This window comes from Ornithorhynchus anatinus, chromosome 14 (assembly GCF_004115215.2).
Source record: "Ornithorhynchus anatinus isolate Pmale09 chromosome 14, mOrnAna1.pri.v4, whole genome shotgun sequence".
Classification (NCBI taxonomy): Eukaryota; Metazoa; Chordata; class Mammalia; order Monotremata; family Ornithorhynchidae; genus Ornithorhynchus; species Ornithorhynchus anatinus.
In genome coordinates this window covers 14,041,337-14,060,266 of record NC_041741.1, presented here as the reverse complement: position 1 = coordinate 14,060,266, position 18,930 = coordinate 14,041,337, and the positions used below count along the sequence as shown (strand labels likewise).

The 18,930-nt window shown below is 45.3% G+C and overlaps 1 protein-coding gene across 2 annotated transcripts in view; it reads left to right on the top strand.

Moving 5' to 3' along the window:
• Positions 1–18,930, top strand: part of SLC25A21 (solute carrier family 25 member 21) — a 338,712-nt gene that overhangs the window by 121,272 nt on the left and 198,510 nt on the right. The window lies entirely within an intron of this gene.

Here is an 18,930-nt window from a genome sequence, read left to right as displayed (position 1 = left end):
TTAAACACCTTCTGGTTTCATTCTGTAGTTTTTCCTTCACCGAGGGAAAAGTGAGGTTTAAATTGGGACATTGCAGAGTCTTAAGGTGTGGGGATTTGGATGAAGGGTTTCTGAGTCGGGGAGGTGTAACGTCACTTATTGTCACTTCTCAAACCGGCTCTTGGGCTGAATAAATAACCCTGCCGCCTCCGGCATGCAAAGCAAACAGATGGGTTGGCTTTGGAGAAAGCAGGGGTACGGCGGCGAAATGCTAAATTCCAGGTAATGGATACTATGGCTGGGTCTTCTGGAAAACCCTAGCGACCAGACCATTGTTTCTTATGTCAACAACGGGCTGAGTCTTGTGGCTTGTTGCAGGCTCTCCCAGACTGATGCAGCCAGCCAGTTCTAGCAGCCAGAGCTAGAACTCCAGTTACCTCACATTTAGAAAATGCAGGCCCTGGGCAGAATCCGAAACCCACGCCGGTAGTGGAGGGAGTGCGATCCTGGCCTTCTCTTCCCATGATCCTTAGAAAGTAAAGCCAGTCACGGGCACAGTGGCATAGGGACCGCCGGGACTGCGGGACACCAGTGGTCACCGAGGGTTGCGTGTAAAAGGAAAGAGAGGTCTTCTTGCATCTTGCTGGCTCCTTTGAGCGTTACTGTTTTCCCTCTGGCTCTGTTTTAGTTCTCAGTTAATCCAGGTTGGTCAGGTATTGTTGACGTCTTTAACGAGGGGCAACTGTGAACCAGCACAGCGCGGGGAGTGCCGAGTGACACACTCTGTACAGTGCTTTGCGCGCAGTACGGACTAAATGTGATTGAATTGAAGTGCAGGACCCAGCCCTGGTTCTTTAGCTTCTAGGAAGAAATGTGGGCTTCCTGCACCCATCAGCTACTCGTGGGGGCGGCCCTGACACCCTCAAACCCCACTGGGTTGGATCTGGGGAAGATCATTTGCCCACCCCAGCTTGTTTTGTTTTCATGGCATTTGTTAAACACTAACTCTGTGCCAGGCACTCTTCTAAGCACTGGGGTAGATACAATTTAATCAGGTTGGACACAGTCCCCGTCTCACACTGGGCTCCCAGTCTTAATCCCCATTTTACAGATGAGGTAACTGAGGCACGGAGAAGTGAAGTGACTGCCGGCAAGTGGAGGAGCAGGGATTAGAAGTCAGACCTGACTCCCAAGCCTGTGCTCTAATTCACTAGGCCATTCTGCTTCTTCCATACTACCGGAAGGCTGAGAACCAGTAACAGGAGGCTTCAAAGAGCTTTGCAAGAGGGAGAGGTGGTGTTATTGCCAACGCCGCTCTGAGCAGCCAGGTGAATGAAGCCAGCAGGCGATATGGGCACCAGATGGGTGGTTTGGCCCCAGTGGAGTTGTCACTTTCCATCAGCGCATCCCTGGATCCTATCCAAAGCCTTCCTTTGGAGCAGTGCTGGGAATGGATATTCCCTTCGCTGGCCTTATTGAAGGCCCATCTCCTCCAAGAGGCCTTCCCTGACTAAGCCCTCCTTTCCTCTTCTCCCACTCCCTTCTGCGTCGCCCTGACTTGCCCTCTTCTTTTCATTCCTCTCCCCAGCCCCGCAGCGCTAATGGACGTATCCGTGACATTCATTTATGTTCATGTCCGTCTCCCCCTCTAGACTGTAAGCTCGTTGTGGGCAGGGAATGTGTCTGTTGTTCTCTCTCAAGTGCTTAGTCCAGTGCTCCGCCCGCACTAAACCCTCAGTATGACTGAGGCGTAGCGAAGACCCCACGAAAGGCTACAGAGCGTCTGCCGATGCTGGGCTTTGGTTGGGCTCGCGCGCTTTCCAAAAACCAGAAAAGTCCAAATTGATGGTTGATCAATGAATCGGTATTGACGCGTTTGACTCATCTTCCCCTCGCTGTCTCGATGCGAGCGATGGATAATTCAGTTTCGGTCAAGGCCTGTGCAGGAAGGCAAGCTGGACCAAGAATCTCCAAGGTGGAGCAGTCTACAACCTCTATCCACTAGATGCCAGCACAGCTCTTCTACCTTGCCGTCGTTTGCCGCCGGTTCTACCTCCTGAACCCACCCAGGGCCTTCTCAGTGGCATCCTGGTCTTTGCCTTTCGACGCGGTCCCAAAAGTGACCGGTTTGGGACATTTTGCTAGAACTGTCAGGAAGGAGTCTTGGATCCAAGTGGAAACCACTTCCACTGCCATTTTATCAGCAAATTCGGGTTCTGGTTTGAAACTGAGCCTTAACAGTCAGACCCTTAAGCCGGTGAAGGGTTGGAAAGAAAAGGAAAATAAGAGAAATGAAGGAAAATAAATTTGATCTAATTGGTCGAGAGGCCAAAAGAGAAGCTGGATTAGGGGGTGTCTCCATTCGGAAGGTAATAAGAAACATCAACGTATTTAAGAGAAAGACCTCAGTATTAGAATTTCATGGTTCTTGTCTGTCCGTCTCCCCCGATTAGACCGTAAGCCCGTCAAACGGCAGGGACTGTCTCTATCTGTTGCCGACTTGTTCATCCCAAGCGCTTAGTACAGTGCTCTGCACATAGTAAGCGCTCAATAAATACTATTGAATGAATGAATGAATGGTTTGGGTTAGGAGCACTATGTGGAAAAAAGCTTTTTTTTTTTTTCCACATTTGCCGAATCCTGTCTTTGAAATATGAATGATTTTGAATTATTTTTCATCTATTAGCTATCGAAATCACTATGTTTTGAGTTTGAAAAATAAACCTTAAAGATATTTAGAAAACATGAACATTTTAGTATGCCCTACAATGTAAGAAATCTCCTAAATTATCCCCGCAGATTTTTTTGCAAATAAATATGTTTAATGACTCTATACAGGTTTATATTTAAATCAACTTTGAGGTTTTATATATGTATACTTTTTTTTGTGTGTGAAATTTTCCCTGTGGCATTCATTGGGATTTTATTATCTTTTAAAATAAACACTTGGTTTTTACTACAATCAGTAGCTCACACTGGGTCAAGTACTGAAAGCAAACAAATAAATGAATTCTGCAGAGGAAAGTGTTATTGATTCTCTATTTTATGTATTCCAGACAATTTGGGTAAACCAGCACACCAATAATATAAAATGCTATCAGGCCAAAAATGAAGACACACTAATTTATGACTTTTCTGCTAACACTTGCATTATTGGTAGAATACTAATTAGACGTGAAAATCGGTATTGGATTATTAGTTTAATAAGTAGGAGCTATGTAGTAAGGTTTCTACTGAATTCGTGTTTATAGATATATTCATGTTTATGAAACTATTTGCTAGTGTTTTGGAAAGCACTTGTAAATCCTGTGGACTATTTCTGACAGAGCAGTAGCTTAGATTCCCTTTTTTATGACTCCTTCCAGCACACGACAAAAACGGAGGAAAAAATCTTCCTATCTCTTGGGCACATTGAAAGGAAAGCATAGTCACTTTATTTAATTTCAGATTTCTAATTTAATCTTCAAGTTTATTTCCTCAAAATGATAAAAACAAATTCTTTGGGATCATAAGGTTATAGAAAACATATATCTGATTTCATCATATAAGGCAAGACCACTAAATATTTTCCAATTGAAAATAACGTTAGGGAAGTTCATTTTATACAGAGTTTGGTTTGAGGTTGCTGAATTTTGTCACTTGCAGTCCACTCTTTGTAAGGCAAATTTATGCTCTCAGATTTTTCTAGAGACATCCCATTCTCTCTAATTCTATTCCCGGTACCCCAATTCTTCTTTTAATCTGAAGGAGTATTTTCTGTATGGTTTTTTTTTTTTTAAAGGGGAGGGGGAGGAGAAATGCTGCTTAATCCAAAACAGAACTTTTTAAGTTCAGTCTCAGAAGCTAGATCAAATGACCGAGTCAGCTCATGTATATCTGTAATTCCTTAACAGTACCTCGAGTTTCCCAGTTCAGCCCAAACCCTGGCCCAGAATCCTACACTTTGTCCTTCAGCCGATTCTACCCAACGATTGCCCCCGGTCAGTGTTCCGTCCAACTTAAAGCCCAACCATCTGGGAGTTGCAAAGACTTTGTAGCAATGAGGTTCAATTAAATACAAAGACCTCAGTGTTGAATCCAACCCAGACCACAGAGCGATTGAATTCATTGTTTCTGAGATATTTCATGGTAAACAATTGTGTAATCAAATTGCTGGCCACTTTGCTATTTACTTTCGCCAGTGATCAGGCGATTAACTCTAACTGGGCGATTGAAAGGACGCACCCTCCTCTCCCTCTGAGGTCTTCGCTCTCTTTTTCTTTTGTCTGGCTTAGGCATCTGGAAAAGGGACCCCACCTATTCCTACCTAGGACTTTAAAATTCTATCATTTCCACCGTGAATTCCTCGTCTGGGCAATCAGTCAGCCCTCTGTGAAGAAGCCTGATGCAGGCTCATGCAGGGCGCTAAGTTTCTATTCGGGGAGAAAATTTTGGTACATACTTAAACTTCCTTTCTTTTTAAATGAACCAAAAAGATGCCAGGAATTGAAGTCAGCAGTTTTAGATCAAGATTTTCCTCTGCTCCAACTCAAAAATAGGGTGGTTGTTTTTTTTAGAAAATGCAATGATTCGCTGTATGAAATCGAAAGGCTACTTTTTAATCGACTACACTAATTTCAAATAAACGATTGAGGGGCCTTTGAAATCACTTGGGGGAAACTCCAGGTTCACATTCCCTCCCCGAGTCAATCTGGGGGAGTTCTACATGCTCTCAGATGACGAGACCGTAGCTTGCACTTACGGGAATTCCGTGGCACTATTATCCCTAGTGCCGATCCCACCTGCGGGTTCCTTGGAGGAACGAATCCTCAACGGGGATCAGAAACGAAGGGGGCAGATCAGAAGCAGAAGTTTGCTGCTTACATCTGGTAGTTACACATTTAGCATCCACAGTTTAAAAAGTCTCCGAACACGATGCAGCACGTTGGAGCTGTCAGATAAGAATAAGGAAGCATGTGGGTGTACAATGAATTGCCCTTTCATTGGAATTCATTCTCTTCTAGGAGGTTTGGCTCAGAAACCTCATTTTCACTTTTTTCTCGGCAGATTTTTTTTTTTTTTTGATGGGAAACGGGTTAGGACAGTAATCCAGATTAGAATTAATTGTGGGATAGAAAAACCGGATTGTTGTTGGAGATGGCGTGTGGTACCGTATGGAGATTTGGGGACAGTGCTGTTGAAGAAATTATGAAGGAGTGCAGAGAGATTTTGTGCATCACATTTAAGTAGATGAGAAGAATCAGGGATTTAAATCATACTTCCTGATTTAACAGATATTTTCTAAAGAGGCTGTCCTAACAAGCCATCTAAAAAGGGGTCCCTGTTTGATCATTCTACCCCCAACATATGAAAAAGGAAAATATTTATTTATGGTAGATTGTTTTCCATCTACCATATGGTAGGTAGTATTCCCCTCTTCCCCTCACCCAAATTGTATGGAATTCATCCCTGAACAGAATTATGGTTAACTGAGTATACAACATAGATGAACTTGTATCAAAGCACCTTAAAATTCGAGCCATTTCACCATGTCAGTGGAAAAAGGCTTTGATTTTTATTTAGTGCCATGACAACAGGGGAGCAAAATGGAAAAACTTAGTTTTGCAGATACTGTTAACCCAATAGTGACCAGAGAATGATGTTTTTGGATGGCTCCATAGGAACAGTAGCCAAAGGCTAATGAATGATTTTTACCCCTCATCGAGAGTTAGGTCACTCTGGTAAGAGCAAAGAGAGTAGCTGGAGTTCATGTTCGGTTCACCTGCTAGTAAGGACGAGGTTTTGCACACTAGGAAGGTAACCTTAATTCTCCTATTTGCTATTTCAGGGGAGCTGGGATCTCAGTTTACACTAGTTGTAAGAAAAAAACAGTGAATCATTTCAGCAGTCCCCGTAAGTACAGCTGTCCTTTCCAGACCCCATAACATTGCATTCTCAAAAGAAGTTTCTTTTATCTTAAACCTGTAGATGGGTGACGTTGTCTTCAACCTAAGGGGTGTGAAGCCGTTCAGTTGTGGAAGAGTTAATTATTGTTGGTGGAAAATGAAACAGGAGAAATCATCTTCTTACTAAGGCGTTTTCCCCCCCTACTCATCCAGTGGTGAATGACCATCATTCCTATGGAATTTTTTTCTTTCATCCCATCAATCAGTGGTATTTACTGAGTGTTTGCTATGTACAGAGCACTGTACTAAGCCCTTGGGAGAATACATTTCAACAGATTTAGTGTATACGTTCCCTTCCCATCCCGTGTTTTGAGAAATAGTGTTAGATAGAAAGCTTTAGGGAATGGATGGTCGCCCAGTCTTACTCCAAAGCCTAGCCTCCCTATTCTCAGTGAAATCCCAACCCAGGCCCTAAACACATCTTTTCTATTACCTGATAGCCAGCTCCGTTCCTTCTTCCACGCTTCACACTTTGGTCAGGATCTCAACGGACAGTGACCTCTAAGGAGGGAAAGGAAAAATGGAGAAAAATGCTCATAAGGAACCAGCCCAATCAATCAGTGACATTTATTGAGCTCTTAACTGTATGCAGAGCACTGTATTAAACGCTTGGGAGAATACGGTACGGTCCTGCCTTCAGGCAGCTTACGGTCTAGTGAGGAAGACTGTAAGCTCATTATGGACAGGGAACTTGTCTACCAACCTGGTTGTCCACTGGGTTTAGGAGACACATCAGCTTTTGTGTGTCATGGCAAGGTTCCGTTCAGTGACAGGTTTCATGTGCTCTGTCATTCTGCTCAGAGAAACCCAACGTTGCTCTGATTGCAGCAGATATTTAACAAACACTCTTGCTTTATTGTCTTCTCCATGCCTCTGAAAGGCAATTGCAATTTTTATCTGTTCTCATTGTGCAGAACACAGGTTTGGGGCTATGTCATTTTTGCTTCTCGGTCTGATGGGGTGGTATAAATGAGCCTCAAGTAGCATAAATAAAAAGGCAAAGGGGGCATAAGGGGTTCCACTTTAATCCCTGCTGCTCAAATCTCTGTTGCCTCTTTGCTAAAGTAAATTGGCATCAATCTGGTATTCTAACAGACAACAGTAATGAGACAAAATTAATTAACTGACATGAAAAAATGACGTTTTTGAAGTTCTTAAAGAACTGCGTGTCTTTGCTCTGTCATTGTGTTCCTAGTTGATTGCTAGGAGAGTAGTTTTTTGGGGGTTTTTTTGTTTCGTTTTTTGGCTTTCTCCGGAAAACACCTTAGCATGGAAATGTCTGAGTCTCGTGTATAGAGGTGGCTTGTAATCAAAACCTCAGGCGTCATTTTGCTGGGTCTGCTAGGATATCCAAAACGGGTTCCTCCAGACTTTGAAAAGTTGATAGTGACTTTGAAAGCTAAGTCAGCATTCTAATCCCTTAAAGGCTTATCTCCCAGAGGCAAACACTGGTACCAGCAGTGGCCCAACTGAGGAAATTTTTGGAAGCTCCTTGTGGGCAGGACACGGGTCTACCAACTCTGTTGTATTGTGCAACCCTAAGAGTTTAGTACGGTGCACTGCGCACAGTGGAGCTCAATAAATACCATTGATTGATTGACTTGAAAAGGCATTCCAACCTGTTTCCTCCCTTCCTTCAGGAGGAGCAGGGAGATAACTCATCCAACCAAGGCTTTACTTTCAGGAAGTACACCCCAGGAAATGAAGAAGTTATTTGAAGTAGGATCACTATGGGTGTGGACTGTTTGTGATTCAGCTTGGAAAAAGGCAGATGGGGATTACCGCTGCAGGGGGAGGGTCCTCGGGCCCCTGATTCCATTGATGAGACTATCTCTTCCATTGTCTCTGGGATCCCATTGCCTGTGATAGGGAGAGAGGGAAAACCCTGAGAAACTGATTAGCAGAGGCAATAGTTAGTAAAGCCTCATCAGAGGAATCGTGCAGGTAATTAGGACTATATTTATTGGGAATATATTGATTTAACTGGCACCCTAATTCTGAAACCAGCTGCATTCTTTCATGGTGCAAACATTCATCAATCAATCAGTAATAGTCATGGAGTGCTTCCTATGTGCAGAGCACTGTACTAAGAACTTGGGAGAGCCCAAGAGAAGCAGCGTGGCTCAGTGGAAAGAGCATGGGCTTGGGAGTCAGGTCGTGGGTTCTAGTCCTGGCTCTGCCACTTGTTAGCTGTGTGACTTTGGGGAAGTCACTTAACTTCTCTGTGCCTCAGTTGCCTCATCTTTAAATGGGGGATTAAGACTGTGAGCCCCACATAGGACAACCTGATCACCTTGTATCTCCCCCAGCTCTTAGAACAGTGCTTGGCATATAGTAATCACTTAACAAATACCATCATCATTATTATTACAATACAACAGAATTCGCAAACGTGTTCCTTGTCCATTGCGAGTTCCCAGTCGTACAGTCTGCGGTTTTACTCTTAAAACAAGTTTAGCTCCATCATAATGCACTTTGAGGTTTTTATTTTTCCAAGACTCCATCTCTTCAGTCGCATCATTTTATCCACCCTCATGTCCCTGTGGAGTAGGGAAAGGCCCAAAACTATTGCTCCCATTTTACAGGTAAGGAAACTGAGATCCCAAGAAGTGAAGTGACCTGTCCAAGGACATTAAAACAGATCGGGGACAGAACTGGACCCTAGGCCCCAGTTTCTCTCCCACATTCATCAATTCAGACACTTTCCACAATCTGTCACCCCCAGAAAAAGTCAGGAGGCTCCAACGCAGGAGAGGAGGTGTTGAAAAGTGGCTGGCTCAGCAGTTTCTTTCTGCAGGAAATCACATTTGAAAACTGAGCGGAGCAGGAGACATTTAAGCATAATTAACTCTGGTAGGATTGGGAAATGCATTAAAAGCTCAAGGAAAGAAAGTCAGAATTTCTTTTCAAGGACCACTTGCCCCTTATCACCTCTTAGGTTCCTTTCTTAGGCACAGGGAGGGCCATCGCTCTTTGAAATTTGAAGTTTTACAGCATTATTCCACAGAAAGTTTTCAGAAAAAAAAATCTAAAAGCCTTTTTATTCACAAGTTGGACCCTATATACTCTGAGCACAGTCACTACCACAGAGAGATTTCTTAAAGGGCACAGCAACCTGGAAGTGTGGTCATCCCAGGAGTGGCACGAGGCCATGGGTGGGACAGAGAGACAAGTTTTTTCACTAATGAGTGATGGGAGGGAAAGGCTGAGGGGAGCTTAGTAGAATCAAAGAGCAAAAGAAAAATGTGTTGTCACGGTAGCATTGACGCAGATCTATGATGTCATCAAATTATTAGCTGGAAGGCAGGTGAGGCAGTGGACGCTGTAGATGTCAAAGTTTACAATATTATAAAAATATGTTGATTGTTACAACTTTATCATTATTTTAAATTTTATGATAAATTAGCTATGGGGTGGCGATGAGGTTAGTGCCTCAGGGTGATGAATGATAAATCCATCCCTGTTTGAATTTAACTGGGAAAATGGAAAGAGAAAGCAGAAAGGATATTGGAGCAGCCCTTTAGGCTGTAAGCTCGGGCTCTAGACTGTAAGGTCGCTGTGGGCAGGAAATGTGTCCATTATTGTATTGTACTCTACCAAGAGCTTAGTATAGTGCCCGGTAGATAATAATAAGCACTCAATAAATGTGCTTGATCCAGCCAGACAGTGAACAAGGACATGACTAGAGGTTTCTTTCTTTGGAAAAAGAAACTCCGCCTGTTAGAATAGGCTGGAAAAAAGGGGGCCGAGAGTTTTTTTATTTGTGTTCTGGAGAGAGGAACTTTGGGTTTAATAAAAAAAAAAAAAGCCTGTTTTTCACGCTTTCAATTTTGGAATCCTGGATTCACTGAAAGAGACCATTCCACTCAAAACACTGCCACCGAGCCTCCACACATGAGGGAGTTTTCATATGAATCTCGTTGCACCTGAAAAAATAGTTTCGTCCTCCGGGCTAAATATAGAGTGAGCAACAGCAGCGCGCACGGTGAATTTCCACCTTTTCACATTCCAGGTGAGAGGGCTGCGCTTCTAAGCGGCTGTCAGAAACAAATGAGCTCCTGGCCTGCTTAACCATGCGTGGCTGGGCCTGGCCTCGAGCCAGGGTGAAGTAGGTAGAGTCTGGGACGCTGGAAAAATCCAGGGACTAAACAGCGTCGCTGTGGATTCTAGAGCCGGAAGGGTCTCGGTAAATATCCATGAATCACCTAGAGCTCTGCTCTTCACTGAGACTGCTCTGCACCAAGTAACCCCTCAGTAAAGATTATTGGTTGATTTCTTAAAAAAAAAATGGTATTTAAGTCCTTACTATGTGGCAGGCACTGAAGTAGATACAAGATAGGTGGGACACACGAGCCCCACATGGGGCTCATAATCTTCATGACCATTTTACAGATGAGGGAATTGAGGCCCGGAGAAATGAAGCGATTTGACCAAGGGCACCCAGCAGACAAGTGGCAGAGCCAGGATTAGAAGTCGGGTCCTTCTGACTCCCAGGCTCGGGCTCTATCCGCTAGACCCTGACTGCTTCTTAGCTGGATTGACTGAAGGGCATAGGGAACCCATTAAAGGTTCAGACGACGGAAGGGACCGAGCACTGGGTGGAACCCGGTGGACGTCTCTGTGGAGGGCACAGGGAGTCGGGCTAAAGAAAGGGCTAGTTTTGCCCGTCAGCTGCTGTGACAGCTAAAAGCAAGCGATACAGGAGGTGTGGTCAATCCCAAGGTGGCCTTCGGGGCATGGTCAGGCCAAGAACGGTGCCCAACTTTTCTCCACCTTCCAACCGGACAGAATAAGAGAGAAATCGGCTAGTTTAACCCAGTCTAGCCCCAGGTGGTTAAATTATTCACACAGAGGAATTTGCAGACATGAAAGGAGTCTGTGCCATAGGTTCCTGGAGACGGATATGGGTCCACAGGAACTGAATAAAGCCCATTCTCAATCTGTGGGCCGGAGGGAAGTCAGGCTGTGTCAGGAAGGCTGGGGTCCCTTCTGGCTGGGAGAAAGCTTCAAGGTCATCCCCAAATGCGGCACCCAAAGTGGACGTTACAGTGGATTATAATTTCCCCTGCTGGTTTGAGAAAGTCCCTCAGTCATGCCCCTAATCCCAGTTTTAGCTCTGGTTGCTGGTTAGCTTTGATTTGGGATGTTTCGTGACTCCGTGTACTTGGCCTGGGGCCTTAATCTCAGGATTTAAACCTCCATTAGAACGAATGCAACAGGCCTCCCATTTTAATGGGATTCTAAATAATACCACAAAACAATAATGATACCTTGTAGTTACAGAGCATTCTTCTCCAAGGAGCTTAAAGTCTTTAGCGCACTTTTATCTGTTAAATCCTCCTAACATCTCATGATCTAGGTAAAAGGGAGGCATTATTATTCCCATTTTATAGGTGAAGAAACTGAGTCACAAAGCTGTTGAATCGCTTGCCAAAAATTACCATTGCTGGTCCCAACTCTGCTACTAAATTGCTACTGTGTCTATGGCCACTCCTTCGCATCACTCTAAGCGGCTCTCCTATGTCCTGAGAACCTCTTGAGACTTCTGACCATAGATATAAATATCAGGGACACTTTTTCTAGTGAAGTCAGTCAATCGTATTTCTTGAGCACTTACGGTGTGCAGAGGACAGTACTAAGCGCTCAGGAGTGTACAATGTAACAGACAGACACATTCCCTGCCCCCAACAAGCTTACAGTCTAGCACCTTGTTTGTGTGGCATGAGAAAAAATATTATTTGGTGACTTTAAAAAATATATTAATAATGGACTATTTTGGAGGGAAACCAGCTTGTCTTTAAGAAATATACATCATTTCAGCAAGAGCAATTTATCAACCACCCATCGAAGTATTTAAAGGCAATTGATTGGAGGGACTTTCCAGGCTGGGAAACTGAGTCACAAGAGTTTCAACAAATGGCCCAAGGCATTGGACTAGATACAAAAGAATCAGATTGGGCACAATCCTTGTCATATAGGGCTCACCATCTGAGAGGTAGTGGAAGGTAGGTATGTTATTATCTCCATTTTATATTGATGAGGAAACTGTGGCACAGAGTTGAAGTGACTTCCCTAAATTCACATAGCAGGCCAATTGCAGAGCTAGGATTAGAATCTGGGTCTCGTGAGACTCCCAGACCCATACTCTTTCCATTAGGTTATGCTGCCTATAAACATGTTAATAATAATTGTTGTATCTGTTAAGCACTTGCTATATGCTAAGCACTGGGATAGATACAGCAAGTCAGATCGAGCACAGTTCCTGTCCCACATAGGGGTCACAGACTAAGGGGGAGGTGTTTGACCTCCCTCCCACCCCCTTTTGTTTTTATAGATGAGGAAACAGAAACTCGAAGAAGTTAAAGGGACTTTGCCCTCATCACACAGCGAGCTAGGGATGGAGTCTGGATTAGAAACCACAACTCATGACTCCCGGTCCAATCTCCTTTCCAACAGGCTTGCTGATCTGTCATTAAATCCTAAGAATCATTATGAAGATAAGCAGGAGATTGTTTTCTTCCCGCTACCTTGGGGGGAGTATGTAGCTGTCTGCTTTAACTCCTTTTCCAGTCTTTTCAAATGAAAGCAGGCAACAGCCTCTGGCCAAGAAATATCCAACTTTCCCTAATCTCCATTCATACTTTTTCTAGTCCATGGTTTCACTCCAGTCTTCCCACCCTTTCCATTCTTCCAACCTAATGATACCCATCACTTTTTTTCTAAGGATGCCTTTAATGTTAGTATTTGTTAAGCGCTTACTATGTGCAGAGCACTGTTCTAAGCGCTGGGGTAGATACAGGGTAATCAGGTTGTCCCACGTGAGACTCACAGTCTTAATCCCCATTTTACAGATGAGGTCACTGAGGCACAGAGAAGTGAAGTGACTTGCCCACAGTCACACAGCTGACGAGTGGCAGAGCCTGGATTTGAACCCATGACCTCTGACTCCTAAGCCCGTGCTCTTTCCACTGAGCTACGCTGCTTTTTCATGTAGGCTCTACTATTGGGCCAGGTTTGCACAGTTCCCATTGCACGATGGAAAAATTAGAGTTTGACCTTTTTTATGCTATTTGTTAAGCACCTGCTATGTGCCAGGCACTGTTCTAAGCAGTGGGATAGATGCAAGGTAATCAGGTTGGACACAGTCCATGTCCCACATCGAGCTCACGGTCTTAATCCCCATTTTACAGATGAGGTAACCGAGGTATAGAGAAGTGAAGTGACTTGGCCAAGGTCACCCAACAGACAAGTGGTAGAGCCGGAATTAGAACCCAGGTCCTTCTGACTCCAAGCCCATACTCTATCTACTAGGCCACTCTCATACTTCTCTGAGGCAAGGAATGGAGAGTCTGGTCTCCCAGCTCCAGCAGCAAAGCACAGTGGATGCATTCCTGGCCTTAGAGCGGGTTGGTTGAGGTGGGTAAGAGCAGAAAGTGTGGGTTGGAATACAGTCCTCTAGACTGTGAGCACATTGTGGGCAGGGAACATGTCTGTTGTTGTTTTGTACTCCCCCAAGCACTTAGTACAGCGCTCTGCACACAGTAAGTGATCAATAAATACTATTGATTGATTGAGATATGGACCCCTGGAATACCCTCCAAATGCTCCAAAAGCCTGCCTGCAGACAACCTTGTCTGCTGTGTGACCTTCGGTAAGTCTCTTCACTTCTCTGGGCCTCCGTTCCCTCATCTGTAAAATGGGGATTAAGACTGTGACCCCCATGTGGGACATGGACTGTGTCTAACCCGATTAGGTTGTATCTACCCCAGCGCTTACTACAGTTCCTTGCACATTGTAAGCGCTTAACAAATGCCATTAAGGAAACTCTCATCCGGGTGCAGTGATTTAACCCCCCACCTTCAAACACCCGGGCCACTCCGAGGATGACGGAGAGGGCGAGGGCCGAAAGCAATTCTGGCTTCGGCCTCTCTTGTTTAAGTGCCTTCTACATCTACTGTCCCATCTGCAGCACGCTACCCTGGAACCATCTAGACAAAGGTGTCCCCTTCTCCAAGACAGCTTTTAGTCAGGAAAAAGGGAGTCCCCCTCTGAAGTTTTTTAAGGGTATTTAAGCGCTTACTACGCGCCAGACACTGTACTTAGCACTGGAGTAGATACAAGCTAAACAGGTTGGACACGGTCCATGTCCCACATGGGACTCCCACCCAGCCCTTACCCCCAATTTTACAGACGAGGCAACTGAGTTGCCAAGATCACACACGAGACAAGTAGAAACCAGGTCCTCTGACTCCCAGGCCCAGACTCTTTCCACTAGGCCACACTGCTTCCCGATGCTTCTCTGACGGAGAAGCCGGGTGGGAAGATGTGGAGTTGAGAACGTTTAGCCGAGCAGGGCAGCAGTCTCCCCCGGGCTCCCCGGGAGGAAGCCAAATAAAAACCACAGTAAAAGCTGTTCTGAATTAATGAGCATCTCACCAGGCACATACCTGCCCACTCGAACCCAGCCTGGTGTACGCATATCGGGCACAAATAAGTCTCAGGTTATGCGGACACATTCTGCAGTGCGTTAACCTCCCTTTGGCAGGGCACTAGCGAGGTTGAAATAAGTGCTCCCATTATAAGGACCTCTCCTTACGAGCTTAATCCTGCAGTAAAAGTAATTGAAATTTGGCAGGGAAGAAAAAACAAATTAGGGGCATGTTGCTTTTTGATAGCAGAAATGTATTTTTCAGTTTACTGGTGCCGGTCTCTCCGAAAATACGGCGTTTGCCAGGAGGTGATATTAATTACTGTGCAAGAGCAGCTTCGTTGGCGCCTCTTCCTGTGTGGAGGTGCTGCGGGCTCTAGCTGTGACTGTGGAGCGAGGAAACAATCAGAGCAGAGGCAGTTTCTGCCAGCGCCTGCCAGGCCCCTGGCCGGGGCAGCGGGAGGCCGGGGGTGTGAGGGGAGAGGAGCGCGGAGGCCCTGACACGCTTGGCTGGAGCCACGGACGGGGGCCGGGGTGGGTGGGAAAGGGAGGGCCGGGGCCCAGCGCTGGGCCTTGGCAGGGGTGTGAGGGACCGGATGGGTTTCCCTGCCAAAGGACCCTCGGAGCCCGGGACCCGTTCCCGGAAACCGATGGAAGGTCTGCCCCGAGGTTTGAGACTCTCCTTGGGGATAGGCCCAAAGCTGTGCTGGGGGAGCATTTACTTTTTTAGACAATGGTCCCACTGTCACTCACTCATTGCTGTGTATCGAGCACCTCCTATGTGTCGAGCACTTTATTAAGTGATTGGGAAGGTAAGTCCCCTCTAGACTGGAAGCTTGTCGTGGGCAGGGATTGTGTCTCCTTATTGTATTCTCCTCTCCTTTTCACTTTTTAAAGCTCACCTCCTCCAAGAGACCTTCCCAGACTGAGCTCCCCCTTTCTCTCTGCTCCCTCTACCCACCCACCCCCGCCTTCACCTCTCCTCGGCTAAACCCTCTTCTCCCCCCCTTTCCCTCTGCTCCTCCCCAACTCCCGTCCGCTCAACTGTATATATCTTCCTTACCCTATTTATTTTGTCAGTGAGATGTACGTCACCTTGATTCTATTTATTAGCTGTTGTTTCGGTGCGATGTTCTTCCCCTCGATTCTATTTATTGCCATTGTTCTTGTCTGTCTGTCTCCCCCGATTAGATCGTAAGCCCATCAAGGGGCCGGGACTGTCTCTATCTGTTACCGACATGTACATTCCGAGCGCTTAGTACAGTGCTCTGCACATAGTAAGCGCTCAATAAATACTACTGAATGCATGAACTACGGCGCTCTGCGCACAGTAAGCGCTCAATGAATACAATTGACCCACTGACTACAATAGTCAGTAGACCTGATCCCTGCCCATCAGAGAACCTGCTGTCGGCTTTATTAGGTATCAGCCAGCACAACCCCCACTTCTCCCCGCCCCCCCCCAGAACCAAATGCTCATTAGGGGTGGCGTGGGGTGCTTTTAGGGCCACTGCAAATCCCAGCACTGGCAAGCACAAACCAGGTTCCTCAAACACCCACACCTACACACACACACCCCCCCCCGCCGATCTAAACCACACACTCACTGGTGAATGCAAACTGCACATTTGCTCTACTGCTTAAGCTCACCTGGCCACCTTAGCTCAGTTTCATGTGATTCTTTCATATATCTGCTTCTCCCACCCCCACCCATCCAAAGCTGTTTATAATAATAATAACCATGGTATTTGGCATTTACTATGTGCCAAGCACTGTACTAAGCACTGGGGAAGATACACGATAATCAGGGCTCACATGGGCTCCATGATTAGGTAGGAAGGAGCACAGGCATTGAGCCCTCATTTTGCAGACAAGGGAACTGAGGCACAGAGATGCTCGGTGACTTGCCCAAGGTCCTACAACAGATAAGTGGCAGAGCTAGGACTAGAACCCAGCTCCTTTGACTCCCAGGCTCATGTTCTTTCCACTAGGTCTAGCTGCTTCTCTGAGAATCTCAGGATCTGGAAATTTGGGGGTTTTAAATGTAAAATAAAGCTGATTGATTATTTATATCCCAAGTCATATAGATCCAACAGCCACCCCCAGCACTGGGAAGCAACATGGCCTAGTGGCTAGAGCACAGGCCAGGGAGTCAGAAGGACCTGGGTTCTAATACCAGCTCTGCCACTTGTCTCCTGTGTCATCTTAGGCGTCACAACTTCTCTGTGCCTCAGTTCCCTCATCCGAAAAATGGGGATTAAGACTGTGAGCTCCATGTGGGACAGGGACTGTGTCCAATCCAATTTGCTTGTATCCGCCCCAGTGCTTTGTACAGTGGCTGGCACATAACTGTGGTATTTGTTAAGCACTTACTATTACTGTTGTATATTAATATCTGTCTGCAGGACTCTTGAATAGATGTATATTTCAATTGACCTTTCAAGGAGGTTCATGCTAAGCGGTGGGGAGGGAGGGGCAGGTGGGGGGGGGGGGGGTCAATGATGGGAAGGGAGGAGCGGCATGTGCTTTTTGAAAAGTTTGTAAATGCTCACGTGTGTGATTGGGGGAGGGGGAGGAGGGGGCAAAAGCAGGTAGATTGGGAGTCAATGGCCAGGAAATTTGTCCAGTTAACCTAGAACCACCAGTGGCCCAAGCAGATAAAATAACAACTGTGACTTATGCCTCCATAGGACTCTCTCCATGCTTCGATATACTCTTTAAGTTCATGAAGGGGCAGAAAACACGTCCCCCAATTCTGATGTATTGTACTCTCCCAAGCACTTAGTAGAGTACTCTGCACATAGTAAGCACTCAATAAATACGATTGATTGAATGTGGTGCAGTGTTCACTCTGTGTTAGAGGAACCCTAAGATGTGGAGGAACGAAAGCTCATTTCCAAGCAGAAGGGAGCCAGTCTTAAAACCTTCTGTTTCCATGGACTTGGTCTCAGGTTCTGTTTCAAAAGCTCCCTTCTTCAATGATTTTAAAATGATGAAAATCCAATTTAGTCAAACTGGTTTGAAGCCAGAACACTCAAAAATGTTCCCATGTTCCCACAATCCTTTCTAGTTATGCCAATGTCCCATGAGATGATTGTTTTATTCCCATTCTTCTCAGTCCCTCTGGACCATAAACTCCTTGTGAGAAGGGAACGGGTTTACCAACTCCGTTGTATTGTCCTCTCCCAAGCGCTCAGTATAGTGTTCGGCCAACAGTAAGTGCTGAATAAATACTGTCGATTGATGGTTTGTTTGATCCATGGTTTCCCAGCTAGTTTTTCACTACTTGTAGCTCATCCCCAGAACAAAAGCATACACATGGCTTATGAAGGGATTGCCATTGACCTGGGTCACTGGCTGTTTGAAGGGCTATGTTCAATGTCACGTGATGTATTATCGAGCAAAAATGTTGCCTCACTATAATTAGAAAATCTGAAAACCAGCACATAATCTAGGGCAAATGATGTTAAACAGTCTGCCTGCTATCGGAAAAACATCAACGTGTACTGGATTTGCTTTCTCAACTACCTCTTTCATGCCATTTTTGTGTTTATTTGACAAATTTCCAGGGTTAGGGAGTTGAAATGAGTAATCAAGCAATCCAAAAAAAACCTCTGGAAATTTGACAAAAGAAATATCTTCCGGACAGCTGTTAGAGGCAAGAGTGGTGATGGCGGTTTAATTCCATTCCCCAGACTGATCTGCCATTCCCAATTTGTATTTCTAGGCAGATTTTTTTCCCCTTCAACTAAACATCAATTTTTCTCACAAAATTAGTTTTTGGTCTTTTGTTGTATAGTGTGTTACTGTGGGGCATAAAGGATGCCAGAATCTTCTATGACACCAGAGTCCGTGAGGAGCAGATTGTGAACAGGAATCCGCAGTTCTTATTAAAGACCAGCCTGTCTACAAATCATCCGTGGGTTTTGGAGCATTATGGGAAAGAACAATCTTGCTCACTGAAATTCCTCCTACCCCCATTTTTCTGGATCGCTGGCCCACGGTCCTGAATATCTGAGATCTCTATCAGGAAAGTGAAAAGGTAACTGACACATCTGAATCATAGGCACATTGGACAAACTATAGTTTGAGAGACAATTAGAACACTCTGGCTTTCAGATACATTTTTTTTTAATGATATTTGTTAAGCACCTACTCTGTGCCAGGTGCCGTTGGGATAGATGACAAGCTAATCAGGTTGGCTACGATCCATGTCCTACATGGGCCTCACAGTCTTAATCTGCATTTCAAAGATGAGGTAACTGAGGCAACAGAGAAGTGAGGCGACTTGCCCAAGGTCATAAAGGAGATAAGTGGTGGACCTGGGATTAGAACTCAGGTCCTTCTGACTCCCAGGCCCATGCCCGATCCACCAAGCCACTCTCATCCTTCTCTGAAGCAAAATATGTCTGGAGCCGAACTTTGGAAGAATGGAACAGAAAAAAAAGATTTCCTTTTGAGGAAACAGTTTGGGAGCACCTACCACCAGAAAAGGGGCTATGCCAACATAGTACCCACTTGGCACAGTACACTATACTAGCCACTTGGGAAGTACAAAATAAAGAAGTGACAAGTTTC